The sequence below is a fragment of the Notamacropus eugenii genome, chromosome 5 (assembly GCF_028372415.1).
Source record: "Notamacropus eugenii isolate mMacEug1 chromosome 5, mMacEug1.pri_v2, whole genome shotgun sequence".
Classification (NCBI taxonomy): domain Eukaryota; kingdom Metazoa; phylum Chordata; class Mammalia; order Diprotodontia; family Macropodidae; genus Notamacropus; species Notamacropus eugenii.
This window is the reverse complement of record NC_092876.1, coordinates 23,859,079-23,884,706: the sequence shown is the minus strand read 5'-3', so window position 1 is coordinate 23,884,706 and position 25,628 is coordinate 23,859,079. Positions and strand designations below refer to the sequence as shown.

Here is a 25,628-nt window from a genome sequence, read left to right as displayed (position 1 = left end):
GAAAATGTGAATTGCAAAAAGCCTGAAGCAAAGTTGAGCAGGAAGCAGGGAGAGGCAAAATAGCTAGTTCCTTTTTAATAATTTTAATTGTCCCCTGAGCCAATTAAGTCTTGGATGCATTTAGTGCCACTTAGAGAAAAACTGGTCTAGGCTACAAGAAAGATAGTGGTCCTCTATCTCAGGGAGCTACAGAGGAGTAGTGAGAATAAAGGTGGAATGGAGATGGGAGTGTGTGTTTAAACTGTATCTCATTCTGATCCCCATGACCAGGCAAGTCCAATTTCTAGTTAGTAAACTAAGTTTACAAGTTACTAGCAGAAAGAGACAATAGCAAAATGTAAGACCACAAAGGGGAGCCTTTGTCATGTATGTACTATTCCAAATGTCAAAGCGGTATGATTTGCAAACTGAATGTGAGAGATGATCTCTCAGAAGTGAAGCCCCCTCAAAGAGGTAATTGTTTTTGTATGTTGAAACACACTCCCTTTAAAAACTACACTGGCAGCTAGCTGACCTTGTAGAGAAACACACTTTGTAACATATCCTGTACTGTGTCCAATGCCACCTTCTTCACAACTTTGTTTTTAGGCATGTAGCAGAAAGAATACCATATGCCCTACCCTCACAACCTAAACTGCTTACCTTGTCAAAACTTCCCACCAAGCTTTTGTGTTTTTGTTGCTGTGGAAGATTTCTGCTAATAGATTATACCCTCTGAAGCCCAGACATTGGGATAAGGGGAAGGTGTTAGGGAGGGGGAGCCCACCTTAGGGTGTAATAGACCTTGTTTTCTGTAACCACTTTGTACTCCCTGGCCAGTGCTATTAGTGTGACAAGGGGTGGTACTCTTTCTTATGAGAAAGCAATAAACTTCTTCCTGCTTTCAAGGTATCTAAGTCTTTGTTTTGATTTTGGGTGGTGGTCTCAGTCCCATATATGTATATGAAACAAAATTCACATCCTGAAACTCTTTGCTAAATCAGAGAAGTCAAATGGAAGCTGCTGCCAGACCCTTTTGGTCCGAAAGTAGATAAACTTCAGACAAGTTCCAGACATGAGCAGTAAGACCCACAGAATACCCAATATTATGGATAACTTTGAGATGATGTGGACAGGTTAGCTTCAAAGTTTTACTGGTCACTTACAGATGACTTGGGTACAATTTTGACAGATGCCATCCTGAGGTGGCACAATATGTTGCTTTATTCCACCCAAAACATATCCTGGAAAACTGAGACCTCAAACCCTGCCTCCCCCATCCCCAGTCCTCTTGCATTGCCCTTGGGTCTGTGCTGCTGAGTGCTCCCAACTCTAATCCAAGGTTATGTGAGGGAAATTCTCTGTATTTCTCCCTCCTGTCTTCTTTCCCTCTTCATGCTGTCCCCATCCTCATGCTCCTCATCTACTTTTGCATCCTTTTTCCTTTTTGCATCCTTTTTCTAGCTGGTCTCTGTTGCTCCGTATAGTCTCTGTGATTTCAGATAGAACTGCACAACTATACAGCAGTATTAATAAAGCTTGACTAGGAGTTCCTTCCATTTTCTCTACAAGATGGTCGAGGATGATCTTACTATTCACATCATGCACTTTTTGGACTGCCATCTTCCCGTTGCTCAAGTTTCACTCAGTCAGGGGCGGAGCCAAGATAGCGGAGTAGAAAGACGCACATACACATAGCTCCAAACCCACAACTCACAGAATGGCTAGAGGGGACCAACTCACCGTGAATTCTGCACCCAGAGGCCACGGAATATTGGAGCGAGGGAGATTTCTGTTCCAGAGAGACCTGCAAACCTCTCGCGGGGGGGTCCTTCGCGCTGCGGACTGGGCGCCGGGACTGGGAGCAGAGGGCAGCCCTGCAGCAGCTGCAACACCGTGAGGAAAAGATCCGAGTGGGCTACGGGGACGGAACCTCCAGTGGCCACGCGGGTCCCTCCACCCACAGAGGGACCTGCAAACCTCTCTCAAAAGGTCCGTCGCACTGCAGACGCAGAGCCCAGCCCAGACCTGCGGCGGCCGCAACTCCGAGAGGTACAGATCCGAGCAGGCTTCAGGGACGGGATCTCCAGCGGTGGCACAGGCCCCCACACACACACACAGGTGATGAGGGTCGGTGAGAGAGTCTCTTTGGTGGGTCGAGAGGGGAGTGGGGTGCCCCCATGGCTCGGGCCCCCCCGGGAGATAGAAGTTGAGAGGTGGCTGCAGACAGGGGCTCCCCAAGCGAGCGGGAGCCTGGATCCATTGTGGAAGGTCTGTGCATAAACCCCCCTGAGGGAACAGAGCCTGAGAGGCGGCCCTGCCCCGACCTGACCATCTGAACTTAATTCTCACACTGAATAGCAGCCCTGCCCCCGCCAAAAGCCCTAAGGCGGGAAGCAGCATTTGAATCTCAGTCCCCAAACGCTGGCTGGGAGGACCAGGAGGCAAGGTGGGTGTGAGGAGAATATTCAGAGGTCAAGTCACTGGCTGGGGAGAATGCCCAGAAAAGGGAAAAGAAATAAGACTATTGAAGGGTACTTTCTTGGAGAAAAGACACTTCCTCCCTTCCTTTCTGACGAGGAAGAACAATGCTTACCATCAGGCAAAGACACAGAAATCAAGGATTCTGTGTCCCAGCCCACCCAATGAGCTCAGGCCGTGGAAGAGCTCAAAAAGAATTTTGAAAATCAAGTTAGAGAGGTGGAGGAGAAACTGGGAAGAGAAATGAGAGGGATGAAAGAGAAGCATGAAAAGCAGATCAGCTCCCTGCTAAAGGAGAACCAAAAAAAATGTTGAAGAAATTAACACCTTGAAAACTAGCCTAACTCAATTGGCAAAAGAGGTTCAAAAGGCCAATGAGGAGAAGAATGCTTTCAAAAGCAGAATTAGCCAAATGGAAAAGGAGATTCAAAAGCTCACTGAAGAAAATAGATCTTTCAAAACTGGAATGGCACAGATGGATGCTAAGGACTTTATGAGAAAGACAGATATCACAGAACATAGCGTGAAGATTCGAAAAATGGAAGATAATGTGAAATATCTTATTGGAAAAACAACTGACCTGGAAAATAGAATCAGGAGAGACAATGTAAAAATTCTGGGACTACCTGAAAACCATGATCAAAAGAAGAGCCTAGACATCATCTTTCATGAAATTATCAAGGAAAACTGCCCTGAGATTCTAGAACCAGAGGGCAAAATAAATATTCAAGAAATCCGCAGAACACCGCATGAAAGAGATCCAAAAAGAGAAACTCCTAGGAGCATTGTGGCCAAATTCCAGAATTCCCAGGTGAAAGAGAAAATATTTCAAGCAGCTAGAAAGAAACAATTCAAGTATTGTGGAAATAAAATCAGGATAACACAAGATCTAGCACCCTCTACATTAAGGGATCGAAGGGAATGGAATAGGATATTCCAGAAGTCAAAGGAACTAGGACTAAAACCAAGAATCACCTACTCAGCAAAACTGAGTATAATACTTCAGGAGAAAAAAATGGTCTTTCAATGAAATAGAGGATTTTCAAATTTTCTTGATGAAAAGACCAGAGCTGAAAAGAAAATTTGACTTTCTAACACAAGAATGAAGAGAACCATGAAAAGGTGAACAGCAAAGAGAAGTCATAAGGGACTTACTAAAGTTGAACTGTTTACATTCCTACATGGAAAGACAATATTTGTAACTCTTGAAACATTTCAGTATCTGGGTACTGGGTGGGAGTACACACACATACACATGCACACACGCACACATACATAGAGACAGAGTGCACAGAGTGAATTGAAGAGGATGGGATCATATCTTAAAAAAAAATGAAATCAAGCAGTGAGAGAGAAATATTGGGAGGAGAAAGGGAGAAGTTGAATGGGGCAAATTATCTCTCATAAAAGAGGCAAGAAAAAGACTTATTAGTGGAGGGATAAAGAGGGGAGGCAAGAGAAAAACATGAGGTCTACTCTCATCACATTCCACCAAAGGAAAGAATAAAATGCACACTCATTTTGATAGGAAAACCTATCTCATAATACAGGAGAGTGGGGGACAGGGGCACAAGCAGGGTGGGGGGGAGGATGGAAGGGAGGGCATGGGGAGGAGAATGCAATCCGAGGTCGACACTCATGGGGAGGGAAAGGATCATAAGAGAATAGAAGTAATGGGGGACAGGATAGGATGGAGGGAAATATAGTTAGTCCTATACAATACAACTAGTATGGAAATCATTTGCAAAACTACACAGATTTGGCCTATATTGAATTGCTTGTCTTCCAAGGGGAAGGGGTGGAGAGGGAGGGAGCTAAAGATGTTGGAACTCAAAGTGTTAGGATCAAATGTAATGTTCTTACCACTGGGAAATAAGAAATACAGGTTAAGGGGTCAAGAAAGCTATCTGGCCCTACAGGACAAAAGAGAAGATGGAGACAAGGGCAGGGAGGGAGGATAGAGGGGAGAGCAGATTGGTCACAGGGGCAATTAGAATGCTTGGGTTTGGGGGGGGAGGGGAAAAAAGGGGAGAAAATTTGTAACCCAAAATTTTGTGAAAATAAATGTTAAAAGTTAAATAAAAAAGAAAAGAAAAGAAAAGAAAAGTTTCACTCAGTCAGAGAGATATATAATGCAAGTGAATTGCTTCAAGGAAACTTAGACCCTCCTAGTGACACAAACGTGGGGGATTTTGCAATGGGTATGCATAAAAATCTTTATACTGATGACATTCCTCATTCTTTGTGTGAGAAAAGAATCACTGTTGTTGCACAGCTGAAACAGCGGGAGGCAGAAAATGAACCAATGTTCAAGATGTTTGAAGATCTAGACACAACAATGCAAAGTCAATCTACTAGGGATGATCAGACGCTGTTTGACTACCTGGCTGACAAACATGTTGGTAAACAGGAATATTTAGATATACTCTATCGATATGCAAAATTTGAATATAAATATGGCAACTATTCAGGAGCAGCAAAGTATCTCCACATTTTTAGTGCGCTGGCCCTCTCAACTGACAGAAATGCTTTGAGTTCACTGTGGGGAAAACTAGAATCTGAATTAATGTTAATTGTTAATGTTAATTAATTCTGTTAATGCAGAATTGGGATTCAGTCATGGAAGACCTTAGAAGATTAAAAGAGACCATAGACAACAATTCTGTCCATTCTCCACTCCAGTCCCTACAGCACAGAACATGGCTGATTCATTGGTCTCTATTTGTATTCTTTAACCATACAGAAGGTCAAGATACTATTATTGATCACTTTCTTTGCCAGCCACAGTGTCATAATGCAATTCAAACTATGTGTCCACATATTCTCCAGTATTTAACTACTGCAGTCATAATAAACAAAAATGTTTGAAAACAAACAAAAAAATGTATTAAAAGACCTAGTGAAAATTATTCAGCAGGAACCATACACATACAAAGATCCTGTAACAGAGTTTCTTAAATACTTTTATGCTAGCTTTGATTTAGATGATTCCAGAAAAAATTAAGAGAATACGAATCAGTTCTTGTCAATGACTTTTTCTGATGGCTTGCCTTAAGCATTTCATTGAAAATGCTCCACTTCATATTTGAGACTTTCTGTTGCATTCATCAATGTGTCATCATAAGTTTGTTGGCAGGTAAGTTATACATGACTCCTGAAGAAGCTAAAATATGGATTGTCAATTTGATTAGAAATTCTAGGCTTGGTGACAACATTGACTCCAAATTGGGTCACATGACTATGGGTAACAATGCAGTCTCACTCTATTAGCAAGTGAATGAAAAGACTTAAAGCCTTTCTTTTCAAAGGAAGATGCTGGCAGTGAATATAGAGAGAAAATTTAATCACAATAGGTCAGAGGCTCCTAAGTGGGCTACTCAAGACTGGTTTCCACTAAAATACTTTGGAAGGGGAACGTATTGAAAACTTCTCTCTTAAATAAATATATGCCAAATACTTAGTTCTAGAGAAAACCCGAAATTTGAATAAAATTGGCTATGTTTCACTTTTTAAAAAAAAGAAAAAGAAGTGTGATTTCAGCCTCATTTGGGGCTGCTTTCCCCTTCTCACTATTATTATGGTCTTTCTAGGGCAGCTAGGTGGCTCAGTAGATAAGATGCTGAGTTTGGAGTCAAAAAGACCTCAGTTCAACTGTCACCTCAGACACTTAACAGTTGTGTGACCCTGGGCAAGTCACTTAATCCTGCTTTCCTCAGTACCTCATCTGTAGAATGAGCTGGAGAAGGAAATGGCAAAAGACTCCTGTATCTTTGTCAAGAAGACTGTAAATTGGATTGAAAAGAGTAGGACATGATTGAAATTACTAAATAACCCCACCCAAAGAAGTGGATATGTCTTCCCCATTTCATAATTCCAAAATTTAATTAACAATTCAGAGAGGGAAGAGTGGGGTGAGTGTTGGGAAGGAGTGAGCACGATGCCCAGAGGAAGGACGGGTACAAAAGAAATAACAGGTGCAGGAATATGTCCTTGGGTCTAGAGACAACGGGGACAGGTGGCATCTATGGAGGCAAATGCTTGAGTATTCCCTGTTTCTGTCCTGGCTTCTGGTGCTGAAGATCCAAATGTTATCCCATTTCTGAGGATGGAGCTTGGGCCACCAGTCTAAAGCCAGACACGTCTTTCCTCAGAACAGACACCTCCGAGTTTTCCAGAGACATGGGACAGAGAAGTTGGGAAGAGGCAAATGTAGATAGAAGGGTGGTCTGGAGCAAAGAAGAGATGGGCCCAGCAGTCCTCTCTTCTTCTCTCTCTCCAAGCCCAGAATTCAGGGGGAACTTCCCCTCCCTCCTCCTCCCAGAGGGTAAGCACTTCCACCTGGTCTATGGGGTGAATAGCACCCCCTTAGTCACTGAGAAGCAAGACACAAACACCTCTAGTCACTGGGCACTGAGACCCTGGGCCTAGAACTTCCCTTGCTGTGGGGGGAGGCCATGGTAGACTTCACCTACTAAACATAGCACCCCCTAGCCCAGAATGTCTCTCTGAACCTCCAGTGCACTTCTAGTGGTAACAGGCTTGGGCCAGGGCCCCTGGTGCCTTGCAGGTGGCAGAAGGGACGCAGCACTGATCCACCTTCCCTTCCTTCCCCCAGACCGCCCAAGGATACTTGGCCCCTCTTGCTTGTGGGCAGAGGAGGGATCACTCTGCATTTGCTCTGTCCAGGGAGACCTGGCTCCTCCCTCCTTGCCCTGGTGAGTAGGAGAGAGAATTGTAAATAGGAACAGCAGCGACAACACCCTCCATGTGGCACACAGCACCAACAGCACCTGGGCCAACAGTAGTCTATTCCTGGCCAACAGGGTGGACCCTGGCCTCAACACCCGCTGTGAAGGGAGGAACCCCCATGGAACCCACAGTGCCAGTGTCCTGACACTGGTACCAGGTGAAGGCAATGGGGCCCCTGATGTAAGGAAGAGAATTCTGAGGGGCTGAGTCCAGGGGAAGTCAGAGGAGAGAAGGAAGAGGAGGAAAGAAAGCTTTTTTTAAAAAATTGAATTATTTTATTTGTTTACATTGTTCGACAATCACTTCTATATATCTTAGATTTTTTTTCACTCCACCCCTTATTCCTCCCTCCCTCCCCACTCTTTCCTTGAGATGCCATACAATCTTATATACATTTGGCACATATATTCCATCAAATGCATTTTGTGTAGAAGAATTAAAATGAAAACATAAAAGAAAACAAAACATAATACAAAAGAAAATGGTCTGTTTCTGTCTGTGATCCAATTCCATAGTTCTTTCTCTGGTATTTTGTCTCAAGAGTCCATTGGAAATTTTTTAGTCCATGCATTTCAATAGAGTACTAAGTCTACTAGAAAAATTCCTCACACACTGTGGTTGTTGCTGTGTACAAAGTTCTCCTGGTTCTGTTCCTTTCACTCAACATCAGGTCATAAAAGACTTTTCAGGCTTCTCTGAAGTCTTCCTGTTCATCATTTGTCTTAGAATAATGGTATTCCATTACATCCATATACCACAACTTGTTCAGCCATTTCCCCATTGATGGGCATCCCCTTGATTTCCAGTTTTTGGTCATCATAAAGGGAGCTGCTATGAATATTTTTGTACATGTGGAACCCTTTCCTATTTCTATGATATCCTTGGGATAGAATCCCAGGAGTAATATTGCTGGATCAAAGTGCATGCATATTTTAGTAAGCCTTTGGGCATATTTCCAAATTGCTCTCCAGAATGGTTGGATCAGCTCACAGCTCCACCAACAATGAATTATTGTTCCAACTCTCCCACATCTTCTCCAACATTTATCATCTTCCTGTTTTGTCATGTGAGCCAATCTGATAGGTGTGATGTGGTACCTCAGAGTCGTGGCAGCAGTAGAGGCAGCAGCAGACGAGGCTCCCAAAGCAGGCAGTAGCTTGCATCCATTGTTGAAGGTCTCATCAGAAAGCCCCTGAGGGAACTGAACCCTGTGTGGCAGCCCTGCCCCCCCCCCCAGCAGCTGATCTTAAGCTTACACTGAATAGCAGCCCTGCCCCCAACTAAATCCCCTGAGGCTTTGAAGCAGCTCATCTGAATCTCAGCCCCCAAGTGCTGGCTTGGTGGAACTGGAGGCCAGGAGGTTGTGGAGAGGAAACTGAGAAGTCAAGTAACTGGTTGGGAAAATGCCCCCAAAAGGGAAAAAATAAGACCATAGAAGGTTACTTTCTTGGGGAACAGGTGTCATCCCCCATCCTTTCAGATGAAGAAAAACAAGGCATACTGTCAGAGGAAGTCAAGGCCTTTGCCTCCAAAGGGAACTTAAACAATTGACTGAATTAATTACTGAGAATAAATCAATGGCATCCTTAGTCTGGGGAAAAGAATTTCAATCTAAATTTCCTAGAGGAAGGTAACCTTGGGTAAAATTTGGCATTGATGGAAAAGTTAAGGTTTGAATGCTAAATTTGATTTTATGATTGCTGTTAAATCAGGAACTAAAACATGTACAGAAAGGCATGTAAGCCACTTAAGACTTGCCTCAAAAGATGTTCCTTAGCCAAAGTGAAATTATAATCATATTTGAAACCTGATTATTGAAACTTGCCATTTTTAGATGCTATGGGGCTATTAAGTGACTGCTCTTCTGAGTCTAACTCCAGATATGGGTAGCAAGAAAGGAGGTCTGAGCCTCCAATCCATGATGCCAGTCAGCTGATGAGATGCTGGTATGAACTGCATAAGGTGATCTCAAGGGAAGGATGGGAGAGTGGCTGTTCAGCATGGGCTGAGGTGGGATTGTCCTGACTCAGTTTCCCCATTGACACCTGGCAGACTTTAAGCCTGACTGAATACAAGTGGATAATCTAATCCTACCTGGAACTGACATGAAGTTGGGGAGATATTGTATCCCTGCAATCTCCCTACACTTGGTGGCAATTTCCTATAGTCAAAAGATTTGTAAGCTAAATACCAGATCTGTTCAATTATAGATTATTGGTAGGGGAACATCCGAGGTTAAGTCTAAAATTAAACTATTAGGCATAGGACTTTAGACCAACAAAAGTAAGTTAGGGTTCTTCAATTCTTAGTAATACTGTGGAGCCAATTAGGTCAAGAGCTTGTGAAGTTGGCAACATAAATATTATTTGTGTCTCAGTTGGTTAACGTTTAAAAAAAAATTCTTTTGTGGTCCATATTGTAAATGCTTGAAAAAGAAGTATCACCTGACCAAAAGTTTGAATTGCTTTAGCTGTTATAAACTATGTTAAAAATAAATAAAAATTAAACAAAAAAAGAAAACAATTTGATAAAAATTAGAATTGGGCAAGTAGAAGCTAATGTCTGTATGAGACATCAAGGATCAGTCAAAGAAAATCTAAAGAATAAAAAGATAAAAGAAAATGTTAAATATCTAATTGGAAAAACAACTGACCTGGAAAATAGAACCAGGAGAGAAAATCTAAGAATTATTGGCCTATCAGGAAGCCATGATGAAAAAAAAGAGTCTGGACAATATCTTCCAAGAAATCATCAAGGAAAACTTCCCAGAGGACCTAGGTGCAAAGGGCGAAATGTCATCGAAAGAACCCACAAATCACCTCCCAAAAGGGATCCTGAACTAAAAACACGAAGGAATATCATAGCCAAATTCTAGAACTATCAAGTGAAGGAGAAAATACTGCAGACAGTGAGAAAGAAACCATTCAGGTAACAAGGAACTACAGTCAGGACCACACAGGACCTTGCAGCTTCTACATTAAAAGACTGAAAGAATTCAAATATGATATTCTGTAATGCAAAGGAGCTGGGACTACAACCAATGAAAAATTATCCAGAAAAGTTGAGCATAATATCTCAGGCAAGGAGATGGATATTCAATGAAATGAGGGATTTTCAGATCTTCTTGATAAAAAGGCGAGTACTCAATAGAAAATTCGATCTTCAAACACAGGTCTCAAGAGAGGCATGAAAAGGTAAACAGGAGAAAGAGAAACAAAACTTGTTACTCATTATGGGCAAACTCCTTACATCTCCATAAGGGAAGGTTATGCTTGTTAATCTTGAAGATTATATACTTATTATGAAATATAAAAGTGATATACATAGATAGAGGGAGTGGATATAAAGTAAGTAATGTGATGACAAAAATGTGATTTAAGGGTGTGAAGGGACTGTAATGGGAGATGTGAAAAGGAAGAGGCAGAAAATGGCAATTTACATCACAGGAAGAGGCACAAAATTATATTATAGTAGATGGTTCAAGGAGGGAACAACAAACTTAATTAAATATATAAATCTAACTAGCTCCATGGACAGTAGGAAGGGAAAGGTGAAAGGAAGGGAAGATGAGGCTAAAAGGAAGGGAAGAAGTAGTAAGAGCAAAGGGGAGTAAAGGGAGGGGGGTTGAAAGAAGGAATGGCATACTAGGGGAGGTTGTGGTCAAAAATTAAAATTTTTGTTTGTGGTCAAAAATTAAAATTATTGTGGAGAGGAAGGGAGAAGGGAAAACTAAAAGCACAAATGCTGGGAAAGAGGATGGAGGGAAAGACACAGATAGTAATCATAACTGTGAATGTGAATGGGATGAATTCTCCCTTAAACAGAGATGGATAGCAGAATGAATTAAAAGCTATAATCCAACAATGCGTTGTTTACAAGAAACACATTTGAAACGGGGGGAAACACAGAAGGTAAAGGTAAAAGGGTGGAGTAGAATATATTGCTCATCACCTAATGTAAAAAAAAAAAAAAGCAGGGATATCTATCTTAATCTCAGACAAAGCAAAAGCAGAAAGAGATCTAATCAAACGAGATAAGAAAGGAAGCTATATCCTGTAAAAGGCATCAAGGACAAAGAAGCAATATCATTACTAAACATATATGCCCCAAGTGGTATAGCATCCAAATTTTTATAGGAGAAGTTAAGGGAGTTGCAGGAAGAAACAGACAGCAAACATATACTAATGGGCAAACTCAACTTCCCCCTCTCTGAACTTGATAAATGTAACCTCAAAATAAACAAGAAAGAAGTTAAGGAGGTGAATAAAACTTTGGATAAGGTAGATATCATAGATCTCTGGAGAAAATTGAATGGGAATAGAAAGGAAAATACCTTTTTCTCAGCAGGACATGACACATATACCAAAACTGGCCATATACTGGGGCAAAAGAACCTCACATTTCAGTGCAGAAAGGCAGAAATAGTCAATGCATCCTTGTCAGATCGTTATGCAATAAAAACTGCATGCAATCAAAGGCCATGGAAAGGTAGACCAAAAATTAATAGGAAACTAGATAATCTAATCCTAAAGAATGAGTGGGTTTAACAATAATGATACAACCTACCAAATCTTATGGAATACTGCAAAAGCAGTTCTTAGGGGAAGTTTTATATGTTTGAATGCCTACATAAATAAAATAGAGAAAGAGGAGATTAATGACCTGGTCATGCAGCTGAAAAAGCTAGAAAAAGAACAAATTGAAAATCCCCAAGTAAATACCAAATTAGAAATATTGAAAACCAAAGGAGAAATTAACAAAATTGAAATTAAGAAAACTATTGAGCTAATAAATAAAAGTAAGAGTTGGTTTTATGAAAAAAATAATAAAATTGATAAATCTTTGGAAAACTTGATTAAAAAAAGAAAGAAGAAAGTCAAATGGCCAATATAAAAAGTGAAAAGGGTGAACTCACCTCCAATGAATAAGAAATTAAACAATAATTAGAAATTACTTTGCCCAACTGTGTGCCCATAAATTCAACAATCTAAATGAGATGTATTGTTATTTTAAAAAATATAAATTTCCCAAATTAACAGAAGAGGAAGTTGAATACATAAACAACCCCATCTCAGAAAAACAAAGTGAACAAGCCATCAATGAACTCCCTAGGGAGAAATGTCCAGGGCCAAATAGATTTGCAATTGAATTCTATCAAACATTTAAAGAACAGTTAATTCTAATACTATATAGACTATTTGGGAAAATTGGGGAAGAGGGAGTCCTCCCAAATTCATTTTATGATACAAATATGGCTTTGATACCTAAACCAGGAAGAGCCAAAACAGAGAAAGAAAATTATAGACCAATTTCTCTAATGAATATAGATGCAAAAATTTTGAATTATATTTTAGCATAAAGGATACAGCAACTTCTCACTAGAATAATACATTATGATCAGGTAGAATTCATACTAAGGATGCAGGGCTGGTTCAATATTAAGAAAAGTATTAGCATTATTAATCATACCAACAACAAATCTAACAGAAGCCACATGATTATCTCAATAGATGCATAAAAAGCTTTTGACAAAATACAACACCTATTCCTATTAAAAACACTGGAGAGCATAGGAATAAAGGGAACTTTCCACAAAATAATAAGCAGTATCTACCTAAAACCTTCAACAAGCATTATATGCGGTGGGAATGAGCTAGATACATTTCCAATAAGATCAGGGGAAAAACAAGGATGTCCATTATCACCAGTATTATTCAATATGGTACTAGAAATGTTAGCTGTAGAAATTAGAGAAGATAAAGACATTGAAGGAATTAGAATAAGCAAAAAAGAAACTAAGTTATCACTCTTTGCAGATGATATGATGATACACTTAGAGAATCCCAGAGAATCAAGTAGAAAACTACTAAAGTTGCAGGTTATAAAATAAACCCACATAAATTTTCTGCATTTCTATATAATGCTAACAAAGCCCAACAGCAAGAGATAGAAAGAGAAATCCCATTCAAAACTAGGGTAGACACTATAAAATTTTTGGGAGTCTACCTTACAAAACAAATCCAGGGACTATATGAACACAATTACAAGACACTTTTCACACAAATAAAGTCTAATGTAAGTGGAAAAACATCAGTTGCTTGTGGGTAGGCTGAGCCAATATATTAAAAATTATAATTCTTCCTAAATTAATTTACTTATTTAGTGCCATACCAATCAAACTGTCAGATAATTATATTCAAGAGTTAGAAAAAAATAATATCAAAATTCATCTGGAAAAAGAAAAGGTCCAGAATATCAAGGGAACTAATGAAAAGAAATGCTAGGGAAGGTGGTCTAGCTCTACCAGATCTCAAATTGTATCATAAAGCAGCAATTAGCAAACCACTTGGTACTGGCTAAGAAACAGAAGGGTAGACAAGTGGTATTCAAGACACAGTAGGCAATGAACATAGCAATGTACTATTTGATAAACCCAAGGACCCCAGGTTCTGGGATAAGAACTCACTGTTAATCAAAAATTTCTGGGAGAAGTGGATAGCAGTGTGGTGGAAACTAGGCATAGACCAATATCTGACACCATACACAAGAATAAAGTCCATATGAGTACAGGATCTAGGTATAAAGATCAATACCATAAACAAATTTTAGTGGAGCAAAGAATAGTGTATTTATCAGATTTACAGAGAAGGGATGAATTTTTGACTAAACAAGAGACAGAAAGCATTATGAAGTGCAAAATGGATAATTTTCATTACACTAAATTGAAAAGATTTTGGACAACCAAACCCAAAGCAACCAAGATTAGGAGGGAAGCAGAAAACTGGGAAAGAATTTTTGCAACTAGTGTCTGTGATAGAGCACTCATTTCTAAATTATATAGAGAACTGATCAAATATACAAGAATACAAATCATTCCCCAGTGGAATGGTCTGAGGAAGAAATTAAAGCTCTCTATAGTCATATGAAAAAAATACTCTAAATCACAATTGATTAGATAGATATAAGTCAAAACAACTCTGAGATACCACATCACACCTATCAGATTGGCTACCATGACAAAACAGAAGATGATAAATGTTGAAGAAGATGTGGGAGAGGTGGAACACTAATTCATTGTTGGTGGAGCTGTGAGCTGATCCAGTCATCCTGGAGAGCAATTTGGAACTATGCCCAAAAGGGCTACAAAAATGTGTATACCGTTTGATCCAACAATACTGCTTCTAGGATCATGTCCCCAAGAGATCATAAAAATAGAAAAGGATCACACATGTACAAAAATATTTATAGCAACTCTCTTTGTGATGGCCAAAAACTGGAAATCAAGGGGATGCCCATCACCTGGGGAATGACTGAATAAATTGCAATATATGAATGTAATGCAATACTATTGTACTATAAGAAATGATGAACAGAAAGACTTCAGAGAAGCGTGGAAACAATTATATGAACTGATGTTCAGAGAAAGGATCAGAACCAGAGAACTTTGTACACAGCAACAACTACAGTGTGTGAGAATTTTTTCTGGAAGACTTAATACATCATTGCAGGGAAGTCGGGTATGTTAGGAAAAGGAACATGACCAGTGTGATAGAGGTGGGGGAGGGACAGCACTTCTTCCTTCCATGGTTCTTCTCAGTATCCTATTGACCAAGATAGTCTTTCCTCAGAGGAGCTGGGACTTGAGGAAGGAGGAGGGAGGAGTGAAGGAAGGGGGGAAGGAAAAATCTAAGTTTTATGGAAGTGATTGTAGAACACTGAAAAGAAATAAAATTTAAAAAAATTTCAAAATTGTTTTTGCAACTGGGAAGTAAGAAATACAGGTAATGGAGTATAGAAATATATTTTGCCCACCATGAAAAGAGAGAAGATAGGGATAAGGGAAGGGAGGGATGTGATAAAAGAGAGGGCAGACTGGGGGAAGGGGTAATCAGAATGAATTGTGTGTTGGAGTGGGAGAAGGGGAGAGATGGGGAAAAATTTGGAACTCAAAATCTTGTGGAAATGAATGTTTAAAACTAAAAATAAATTAATTAATTTTAAAAATAAGAAGTACATCCATGTCAATAGTATGCAAATTTGCTTTCCTCTTTAATAAGTGGTAAAATTATATGCATACCAAGGAAATGTTTTAACTTTTTTTATTATTTATTATGACTAAATTTTTTATTTGCTTACCTTCTGTGCATACCTATATACCAGGGGTTGCATAAAATTTCTCCAGTAAAAATAGGTCACAAATAGAAATAACTTCTTGAGGACAAGGACTGCCTTTCTTTCTTTCTCCCTTCTTCCTTTTTTCTTTCTCTCTTCCTTCTTTCCTTCCATGGTGATTCTTTCCTCTCTTCCTTCCTTCCTTCCTTCCTTCCTTCTTATCTTCCTGTCTTTCTCTCTTTTCTTCCTTCTTTCTTCCTTCCTTTCTTTATGTCTTCCTTTCTTTCTTTTTTCTCTTTCTTTTTTTGTACTACAAAAACTTAACTCAATACCTGGCCCATAATAAGTGTTTAATCAATGCTTCTTCACTTCTTTTGACTTGGAGGAAATCTGACAACATCCCCATTCCTGCATATGTCATGTCACTCAATGCTCCTGTAATTGATCACACTCACCATCCCTGTGATATCTGTAACCAAAGCACACCTTCCTGGTTTGTCTTTCCCTGTAATGTTAGGTTACTCAATTAGATTGCAAGCCCCTAGAGGGCAAAGGCTGTATTTCTCCTCCTCCTCCTCCTCCTTCTTCCTCACCCAGGCCATAGGTTATATTCCAGTGCCTGGAACACAGTAACTGCTTAACCAAGGATTTTTCATGTATTCCTCAATTTGCTATTCAGTTGTGACCTCAGGCAAGTCGGTTTCATTCTCTCTGCCTCAGGTTCTTAATTTGTAAACTAAAGGAGGTGAATTTAACTCTGTAAGGACTATTCCCTCTCTAAAATCATATGACCCTCTAAAAATAAGTGTAGACCAAAGGCTCAAGGGTTCAAATGTGTGGTAGGGAAGGGATATATGAGCAGGGTCTATGAAGAATATGGTGTAATTAACAGCAATTATTTTGGGGGCAGAGGGCACTAAGAAGGAGAAGATTTCTCACTTGGCAAGAGGACTTATCTCTTGGTTGACTCTGCCCTGGCTTTGGAAGGATATATCCTGAGGTCAAGCAAGGTCCTGAGTCTTTTGCCTCTCTCATTGGCCTCCCTCCACAGGAAGCTCTCCCAAGTGAAGCCCAGAATGAGAGAGCAATAAGGGTCCCCAGAACATGGAATGTGTGACTAGGCTGGGAGGGACCCCAGAGCAGAGAGACACAGTACTGAGAGGGAGGGATAGACAGATAACATGAGACCAGGAAAGGACTTTGGAAAGGAGAATGTCAGATTGGATCTGAAATACGTTGTGCAAGTCATCTGTCTAGTACAATGTCTTCATTTTACCAGTTAGAAAGTGGAGACCTGACTAAGTGACTTGTCCAAGGTCACATGGGCAGTAAGAGGCCTTTTCATAGCCATCTTTGTCATCAAAAGACAGGAATGGAACATTCAGGATGTCTTGGGAAGACAGAGGGGCATCACTGCAATAACCTTAGGGGAAAAAGATCAGACAATGGGAATGATCAGAAAAGAAGTGGATAGCCTGATGGGGACATCATGAAGGGACAGGGATAAGGACATGGAGACCCCTCAGGAGGGCAGGAAAAGGAATTCTTGTTCTGAGGTGGGGTTCCAAAGGCCATTTGGAAAGGAATTGCTCAGTCAGAAGGTCAGCAGAGTACTGACCACAAGGACTAGGGAACACAGAACAGCACCCTATGCATGTCTCCTGCTCCCTACAGCCCAGGCCCCTTCTCACACACTTAACTTCCCTTACAGGAAACTGGAGTCCCCTCTGAGGCCCCTGCCCTGGGGCCCAGTGGGAAGGAAGTGCTGGTGGGATCAAGCTAACTGGGTCCTCCGAGAACCCACCTCTATGCTCCTCTTCATCTCTCTTGTTCCTAACCTTCTTTTACTTTTCCCAGGGAGAGATGGGGACAAAAGTTGGGTCTCAAAATCTTGTGGAAGTGAATGTTGAAAACTAAGAATAAATTAATTAAAAGAATGATGAAGACTCATTCATTATTTCTGGAGCAGGCACCCCAGAGAGTTCAGTAGAATGAGAAAATAGACATGGAGTGGAATACTGTGGGAGGGAAAGAGCAGAGCTGAGAGTGTGGGGAGGGAGAGAGTGGGCAGCTGGGGATGGACAACACAGTTTGTATTTCAGGAGTGAAGATTCAACATCATTGACATGGGAGGATAATGAGGGGTGAGAATAGAGGAATCACTGAACAATGAGTCAAAGTAGAATAGCAATGGTTAGAGAGAGGTCTGGGGAAGGAGGCAGGTGATTACACTGGACAAGATGCTCCTGGGAGGTCCAGCCTCATAGCATCTGACAGTAGAGTGTCCTGTGAGATCCAGGATGCCCATTTCACAACACACAGAATCAGGAGGAGGTCTGTATGGCCCAGGAGAGCCCAGTGAAGAGGCAGCAGGAGACAGTGGAAGGTGGGCCTAACCCCAAGGTCTAACCCTGCCTCTACCATCCCCAGGGCCTGAGCTCCTCCCATATTAGGAGCCAAGAGGGAACCAAGAACACCGTAGTGTTAGGGGACAAGAAAGTTTCAGTTAGATAAGGGGTGGGAGAGCAGAGGGATAATGGAGAGATCATGGAGTCAGATAGGGAGTCTCCTGCCAGTTGGTGGTTCCTCAAGTCCCAGCTCCTCTGAGGAAAGACTATCTTGGTCAATAGGATACTGAGAAGGACCATGGAAGGGAGAAGTGCTGTCCCTCCCCCACCTCTATCACACTGGTCATGTTCCTTTTCCTAACATACCCAACTTCCCATCATCAGGTCAAGCCTTCACAGCAGAGCTGAGAGGACCAGGCTTAGTCACTGAGAATTCTCCTGGCCTTTCCTCCCCACCTTTTCTTTTATCCTTTTTCACACTTCCTCCTTCCTCCTGAGAGGATCCTTCCTCCCAGAGGCCTGTGTTATCAAGGCTGAGTTGACCTTGGAAAGTGTTGTGGTCTCTCATCAGCCCTGGATCTCACCATGGACCTGCTGGTTCTACTCCTGCCCTTATTCTGGGGAGGTAAGTGGGATCACAGTCAGAGCTGGGGGTGCTGGTAGGAGGGGCTTGTGCAGGGAGTGGGACTGAAGGGGAGGGTGGAAAACATGGGAGGACTCTGGCTTGAATTTCTCTCTCCCTGTCCTTGTCCCTGTCTCTCTCTCTCTCTCTCTCTCTCTCTCTCTCTCTCTCTCTCTCTCTCTCTTTCTCTCCCATCTACAGAACCCTTTTCTCAAGAGCATTCAGGGTATGATATTAATGTCCAGGAGAGAGTGACTGTGCAAGAGGAACTATGTGTTTCTATCCCCTGCTCTTTCCAATCCCTTCAAGATGACAATAGTAACAACCCAGTCTATGGATACTGATTCCAAGAGGTGGAAGTGAAAATAGTAGTGGCCACCAATGACTCCAAAAAGTATGTGCAGCCCAGGGCCTGGGGCTGATTCCACTTCATTGGGGACCTATAGAAGGAAAACTGCTCCCTGAGCATTATTGGAGTCCAGAAGCAGGATCTTGGGACTTCCAGGTGGAGGAGGGGCATCTGATATACAATTACAAAATAAAAAAGGTATCATGTGGAATGTGAGGAGGGGGACCCAGGGAATGTTTGGGACTGATGGGAAGCCCAGGTGAGCTATAAGAATCAGGGCAGGATATGCTGGTAATAGAGGAGGGATAGTCACAAGACTCTAGGCTGGAGGGACACACTCAAGTCTTCTCTGTAAAGAACAAGACCCCAGACAGGAGAAGCCTTAAAGGCCTGGTGGTGACAGCAGATGCCTGGGTACCAGGGACTGGGCTACAAATATTCATGGCAGACATTCATGGATAGCCACATTAGTGAGGCAGGAAGGAAGGACCTGAGGCTTTCAGCTGAGTGGACACAATGTGGGATCATCTACTGAAGGAGCCAGGACCCCTGGGGAGGTGAGAGGCTTAGGTCCTGGGGATGGTGGGGGATTCCGAAGGATGGAGAGTCAGAACATGGGAGGGAACACCAAGGAAAGGCTTATTGTGACATCAAAGGCAAAACCCGAAGACCATCAGCTGAGGGTCCCTATTATGGGCAGCCTTCCCCTTGTCACCTGGTTCATTCAATTGTTCCTCCCCAGATCTGACACAGAAGTCAGAGATCTCCATTCCAGACCTTCTGGAGTCTGGGAGCCAAATGAACCTGACCTGTAGCTTGTAGAGAGGGGACACCCACCAACTTCCTCTGGACTGACTCTGCTCTCTCCTCCTAGGCATTTCTCTCCCAGAATCTTAGTTCCTCCCACCTCCTTTTCACCCCTAAAACACAGGACCATGGCACTAATGTCACCTGTCAGGTGATATTCCCAGAGGCCAGAGTGACCACAGAGACAACTGTTCAGGTCAGGGTTGCCTGTGAGGGCTGGGAGTGATTGCAATACCCACGTGCCGCAGAGGAAGGAGGGGCACAGGGAAATGTCAGGTGCAGGGATATGTCCCCAAACCCAAGGATACTTGGCCCTTCTTGTTTGTGGGCAGAGAAGGGATCACGCTGCACTTGCTCTGTCCAGGGAGACCTGGCTCCTCCCTCCTTGCACTGGTGGGTGGGAGAGAGTATTGTGCATGGGAACAGCAGTGGCAACACCCTCCATGTGGTACACAGCACCTACAGCACCTGGACCAACAGCAGTCTGGTCCTGGCCACGAAACTGGACCCTGACCTCCGCATCTGCTGTGAAGGGAGGAACTGCCATGGGACCCACAGTGCCAGTGTGCTGCTACTGGTACCAGGTGAAGGCAGTAGGGCCCCTGATGGAAGGCAAGAGAATTCTGAGGGGCTGAGTTCAGGGGAAGCCAGAGGAGAAAAGGAGGAGGAGGAAAGGAAGTCTTTAAGTCACAAGACCCAGTCATGTAGTATTTGTGAGGTGCTGGGCAAGCCACCAATCCCATCTTTACTCAGTTGTTCCCTGTTGAGGAAATCCTAAGGAGGAAGGAAGGAAGGAAAGAAGGAAAGAAGGAAGGAAGGAAAGTAGGAAGGAAGGAAGGAAGGAAGGAAGGAAGGAAGGAAGGAAGGAAGGAAGGAAGGAAGGAAAGAAGGAAGGAAGGGAAGGAGGGATGGAGGGAAGAAGGAGAGAAAGAGCAACTACATGATACAGTGGATAGAAAGCTGGGCCTGGTATCAGGAAGGCCTGAGTGTAAGTGAACAAGTCATTAACCTCTGTCGATCTCAGTTTCCTCAACTGTAAAATAGGAGTAATAACAGCATCTACCTCCCAGACTTGTTTGAATCAAATCAGATAACACGTTAGGTGCCTAACAATGTACCTGGAAGACAAGCATTTAATAAATGCTTATTTGTTTCTTCCCTTTCCAAGTGCCCAGACTTGCTGGATCTGGAGAACCCTTTCTCTGGATTCAGATGGCTCTGGAGGAGAAGTGAGGCTGGTGACCTGCACAGCCCTCCCTCACTCAAAACAAAGTCAAGTGAAAGTCATGTCATTATTTCTCTGATGGCATGGTCTTCTTCGACAACAAAGGACAAAACACAAAAATACCCCCAAATACAAAGTCACACAACAGAGACAAACCAACACCACTGGGCAGAGTTCTCATCAATTACCATTTACAGCCCTGACCCAACTCCAAATGACTAGCAAAGAACAAAACTGAAGCTAAAATTCTGTATTTTACTAATTGTCTGGAGGAAAATTAGACTTATTACACCCACCTCGCTGAGGTTCTAGGAAGCCCTTTGGAAAACAGGAAGCCCCTGCCTCCACAGGGGAGGTCTTTATACCTGGGCCCCCAGAGCACGGGGAAAGGAGGAAGAGGAGAATAATGAAATAGAAAATAGCTCCCCTCAGGCTGCGTCTCTCCTCAGATAAAGATTCCTCCAGTCCCTGGAACTTCTTGAAGTGGATGATTATGTGGAAGCATCATCACTGCTCTCCTCTTCACATGCCTGACAGTCTGCTTGTGAGTTTCCAGATTAGGGATATAGATTGGAACGGATGCCCTGGAACATGGAATGTGAAGTAGAACCCAGAATGCCATAAACCAGAGTGGGTAGAAGGAGCACCTTATAATACATGCCAGAAATAGGAAGGGTCATAGGGCATAAAATGTCAGAGTCAGAAGGGATCTTATGAAAAGTAATGTCAGAGTTGGGAAGTGTTTTAGAACACACAAGGTTAGGATATAAAACATGCAGTGTCAGAACCAGCAGAGAATTTAGAACATGGGATTAATGTGCCTTTTTTTACCATTGTCTCCAGTATTTGACATTTTAGTTTTCCATCACGTGAGTCAGTTTTCTATGTCTTTCATGGACTCTTCTCTTATCAATAGATCTGAACAGGAGGTTTTTCCATGTTCCTCAAATATGCTAATGATATCATCTTTGCATTTGAGCTTACCTTGCTATATGGGATGAGATTTAGTCTATATCTCTTTTCAGCTTCATTGCTTTCCAGTTTTCCCAGTGGTGTTTGTGCAATACCGACTTCTTAGCTCAAAATCTTTGTTCTTTGGGTTTGTCTTTGAGTAAGTCTAGGTACTATGGTCATTTCCTTTGTAATTTTGTGTACCTCATCCATTAATCATTCATTGTCCTTAATATCTACTATGAGATTGTTTTGATAACTACTGCTTTGTAACACAGTTCTGATACTGCTTAACCTCCTTCCCTCCTCCTTTCCTGTTGGGTAAGATGAATTTCTAAAATTGGGTCTCTGTTTGTGTGTGTGTGTGGTGTATATGTGTGAGAAAGAGAGACACAGAGAGAGACAGAGAGAAAGAGATAGAGAGAGAATTGTTCTGTCTTTGAGCTGGTTCAGATGAGAGTGAGGTCCAAGTGAAACCAACACTCCTCCCCTTTCCACTTGTCTCTCCACTCCCCCCTTCATTGTAAAAGCTCTTTCATGCATGCCTCTTTTATGTGTGATAATTTCCCTATTTTTGATCTCCCTTTCCCCTTCTCCCAATGCATCCCTTGTTCTCACTCTTGCATTCTTTCTTTGACATCATCCCAACATAACAGACTTATACCTCTGCCCTCTGTCTATGCACACTCTTTCTAACTGCCCCCAAAATGATCAAGTTGTCAGGAGTTACATGTCTCATTTCCTCATATAGGAATATAAACGTTTTAACCTTATAGAGCCCCTTATGAAATTCCTCTTCCATGTTTACCTTGTTATGTTTCTTTTGAGTCTTATTTTTCGATGTGATAATTTCTTTTCTGCTCTGGTCTTTTCATCAGGAATGATTGAAACCCTTCTGTCTCATTAAGTGTAAATTTCTCCCTTGTAAAATTATAATCAGTTTTGTCAGCTAGGTTATTTTTGGTTCTAATCCTGGCTACTTTGTCTTCTGGAAAATCATATTCCAAGTTCTCCATTCCTTTAAAGTTGTTGTTCAGTTGTTTCAATCATGTCTGACTCCTTCTGACCGTATTTGAGTTTTTATATGCAAAGATAATGGAATATTTTACCATTTCCTTCTCCAGCTTATTTTATACATGAAGAAATTGAGGCAAACTGAGTTAAATGACTTGCCAGGATCACACAGCTCATAAGTGTCTGAGCCTGGATTTGGTCTCAGCAAGATGAGTCTTCCTGACTTCAGTCTTGGCACTCTATCCACTCTCTTACCTAGTGCATTAACAGTAGTTAATGCTGAATCTCATGTGATACTGACTGTGGTCACACAGTATTTGGACTGCTTAAAATATTTCTTCTGGCTGTTTGGAATATTTTGCCATTGACCTCGGAGTTCTGGAATTTGGCTATAATAGTTCTGGGTGTTTTCATTTTGGGTTCTTTTTCAGGAGACAATTGGTCACGAGCATTTCTTACAATTGGGGGCAACATAGAAATGTTTGTTGTGAGTGGGGTAGGAGTCCGTAGATAGGCAAAGATTTCAGAGAACAGAGAGCGGGAGAGATGGTGATAGCATTTGGTAGGTGGAGAGAAGGGGTTGAGAGTCTAGGAAAAGGCTATAGCCAGGATAAAAAGGAGAATGTCTTCTTCATCCATGATGAGAGTAAAGGAGGAGGTATGGAAGACATCTCAGTGATGTGGAATGATGAAGACACTTCATGTTATGTCTCAGTGATGTGAGGAGAGGAAGAGGGGACCAGAAGGAGTTCCCAACCAATGACCTCAATCACTGGATAGAATTTGAGGCACAGTCCTCAGCTGAGAGGGTAAGGAATGAGCTCCCATGAGAGGCCTGAGGACAGATGAGAAGGTTTGGAATTGCTGCTGTGGTGAGTGGGATAGAGAATTGATGGAAGAGGAGTAGAGGAATTGCCTTGCTCCAGTGAGAGCTCATTTGAGAAACACAGTGGGAAAAGTCTTCAGCCTCTAATGATTGTGAAGCAGTATAATCACATTGGATCACAGAATGTAGAACTGGAACAGACCTTAGAGACAATTTCATCCAAACATTTAATTTCACATATGAAGAAACTGAGACCTAGAGTGAGGAGGGGATTTCCAGAACATATCCAAGGCCATGCACTATGTCGGACAGGAGACGAACCAATGTCCTGATTTTTTTTAAAGAGAAAGAGAAGAGAACACGCAAAGCACAAGGCCATGGAGTTGATCTCAATTTTTGGAAAGACTGAGGATGAAATATTAAAGGAGTTGTTGATGAACAGTGACAAAAGGAAACTGTTATTCCAAAAAGTTGATATGCTTCACCGAGACAAGGACTTGACCAACAAGCCTGTAGTAGTTTGCTCTCCTTCTAACCCAGTCAGAGGGAGGAATACCAGAGGTAAAATTTAGCTCAATTTCAGGCAAGCATGGGATAGAGTATTCATGTCATTCTTGTAGAGAACAACTGTGGATTGATGTAGATCAAAATTAGTCATGGAAAAGAAGGCCAGCTCTGGCCTTCTGGTCTGGAGTTAATGGAGACCATGCCTTTCCACATAGCATGCTCTCAAGCATTGAAGCACTTTTCTTCTACTTTAAAATCAGGGTTTGACTTTGATCCTGCCAGCCTGCAGTGAATCTTTCCCTTTCTAAGATAGGTCAAAGACCCCAAAAGGCATTATGGTGCCAAGTTCTGCTTCCTTCAGCACCTGGGGATCCAAGATAGATTTTATCAGGGTTTAGGACGTGAATCTCGGGGACAGACACACTGCTTATCCATCTCTCTCCTCACCCATCTTCTGTGAAGTCAAATTAGACAGCATTTCTTAAACACCCACCAGGTCCCAGGAGGATGGGTGTACGCGTAGTGGTGATGGGGTGATCAGGGAGACCTGGCTCCTGTGCGGTGAGGGCTGCTAAGGCCTTGGCAGGGTTGCTCCTCCCCCTATGAGGTCCACTCTTCACCCAGTTTCACTTGGGGCTTCAAGAAGCTGTAGCATGGATGGGGCCACACTCTGATTAAGCTGTCTCAGCAGACAGGTATCAAGGCATAGGATGCATGAGAGGAGAAAACTTGGGGTGGGTGAAGCAGCAGAATGGAAGGGAAGGACTGAGGCCTGGGGCACAATGAGCTCCCTCTAACCAGATCCCATCCTTCTTTCCCACAGCCTCCTCTCTCCAGGAGAACAGCTCTTGGCCTGTGATGTTCACACTCCTCAGAGGAGCCCTCATGGGGGCTGGTTTCCTCCTCACATATGGCCTCACCTGGCTCTATTACACCAGGTGAGTATATCTGCCCCCTGTCCCACAAGCCCATGTCATTCCATGCCCTTCATTCCCTGCCTCAAACCCCTCCTCACTATTTTTCCCAGAAATGGTTGCTGGAGTTCCCCCTCACCCTCACAGCCCCTGGCCTTACACCTAGGCTCTTCCAGCTGTGGCCAACACTAGGCCTGTTCCTCCCACAGGAAGCCCCTAGGGAGGGAACAACCACCAGCTCCAGAAGCAGCCCAGTCATCTCTGTGAAGACTCCTAGCCTTGAACCTGGCCCGAACCTGCCTCCTGCCCTTTCCACTCAGTTCCACTCAGGGCCCCAGTTCTGCCCTCAGGGACACTGCCAGTCAAGTCTGACCCTGAACCTACAGGACCAGCCTCCAAGACTAGAGGATAGTTCTCAGGTTCCCCTGGGTCTCCTCTTCTCCCTTTGAACAGCCTAAGGGTTGTCCCCTGATTGGCCTATGGCATGACCTCATTGATGGAGGGAGGAAGTGTCTGTCCCAGGACCTGCTTCCCAGGACACTCCAGAGCCCCAGCAGCCCTGCTCCCAGATCTGGGAGATCACCCTCAGCTGTACACAGAGTACCCAAGGTCACACCAGATGCAGGATGCTTTTGTGGAGCTATTTTCTCCCAGGGTAACTTTGGATGTGTCCTTGGGCCTCACTTTCCTCATCTGTAATGAGAATGCTCTGTCAAAATACTCTCTGTTTCCTCCAGCAGGGTA

The 25,628-nt window shown here is 42.6% G+C and overlaps 1 pseudogene; it reads left to right on the top strand.

The window, feature by feature from the left end:
• The first annotated feature begins 1,551 nt into the window (after nt 1–1,551).
• Nucleotides 1,552–21,787, top strand: LOC140507420 (eukaryotic translation initiation factor 3 subunit E-like; annotated as a pseudogene).
• The last annotated feature ends 3,841 nt before the right edge of the window (nt 21,788–25,628 follow it).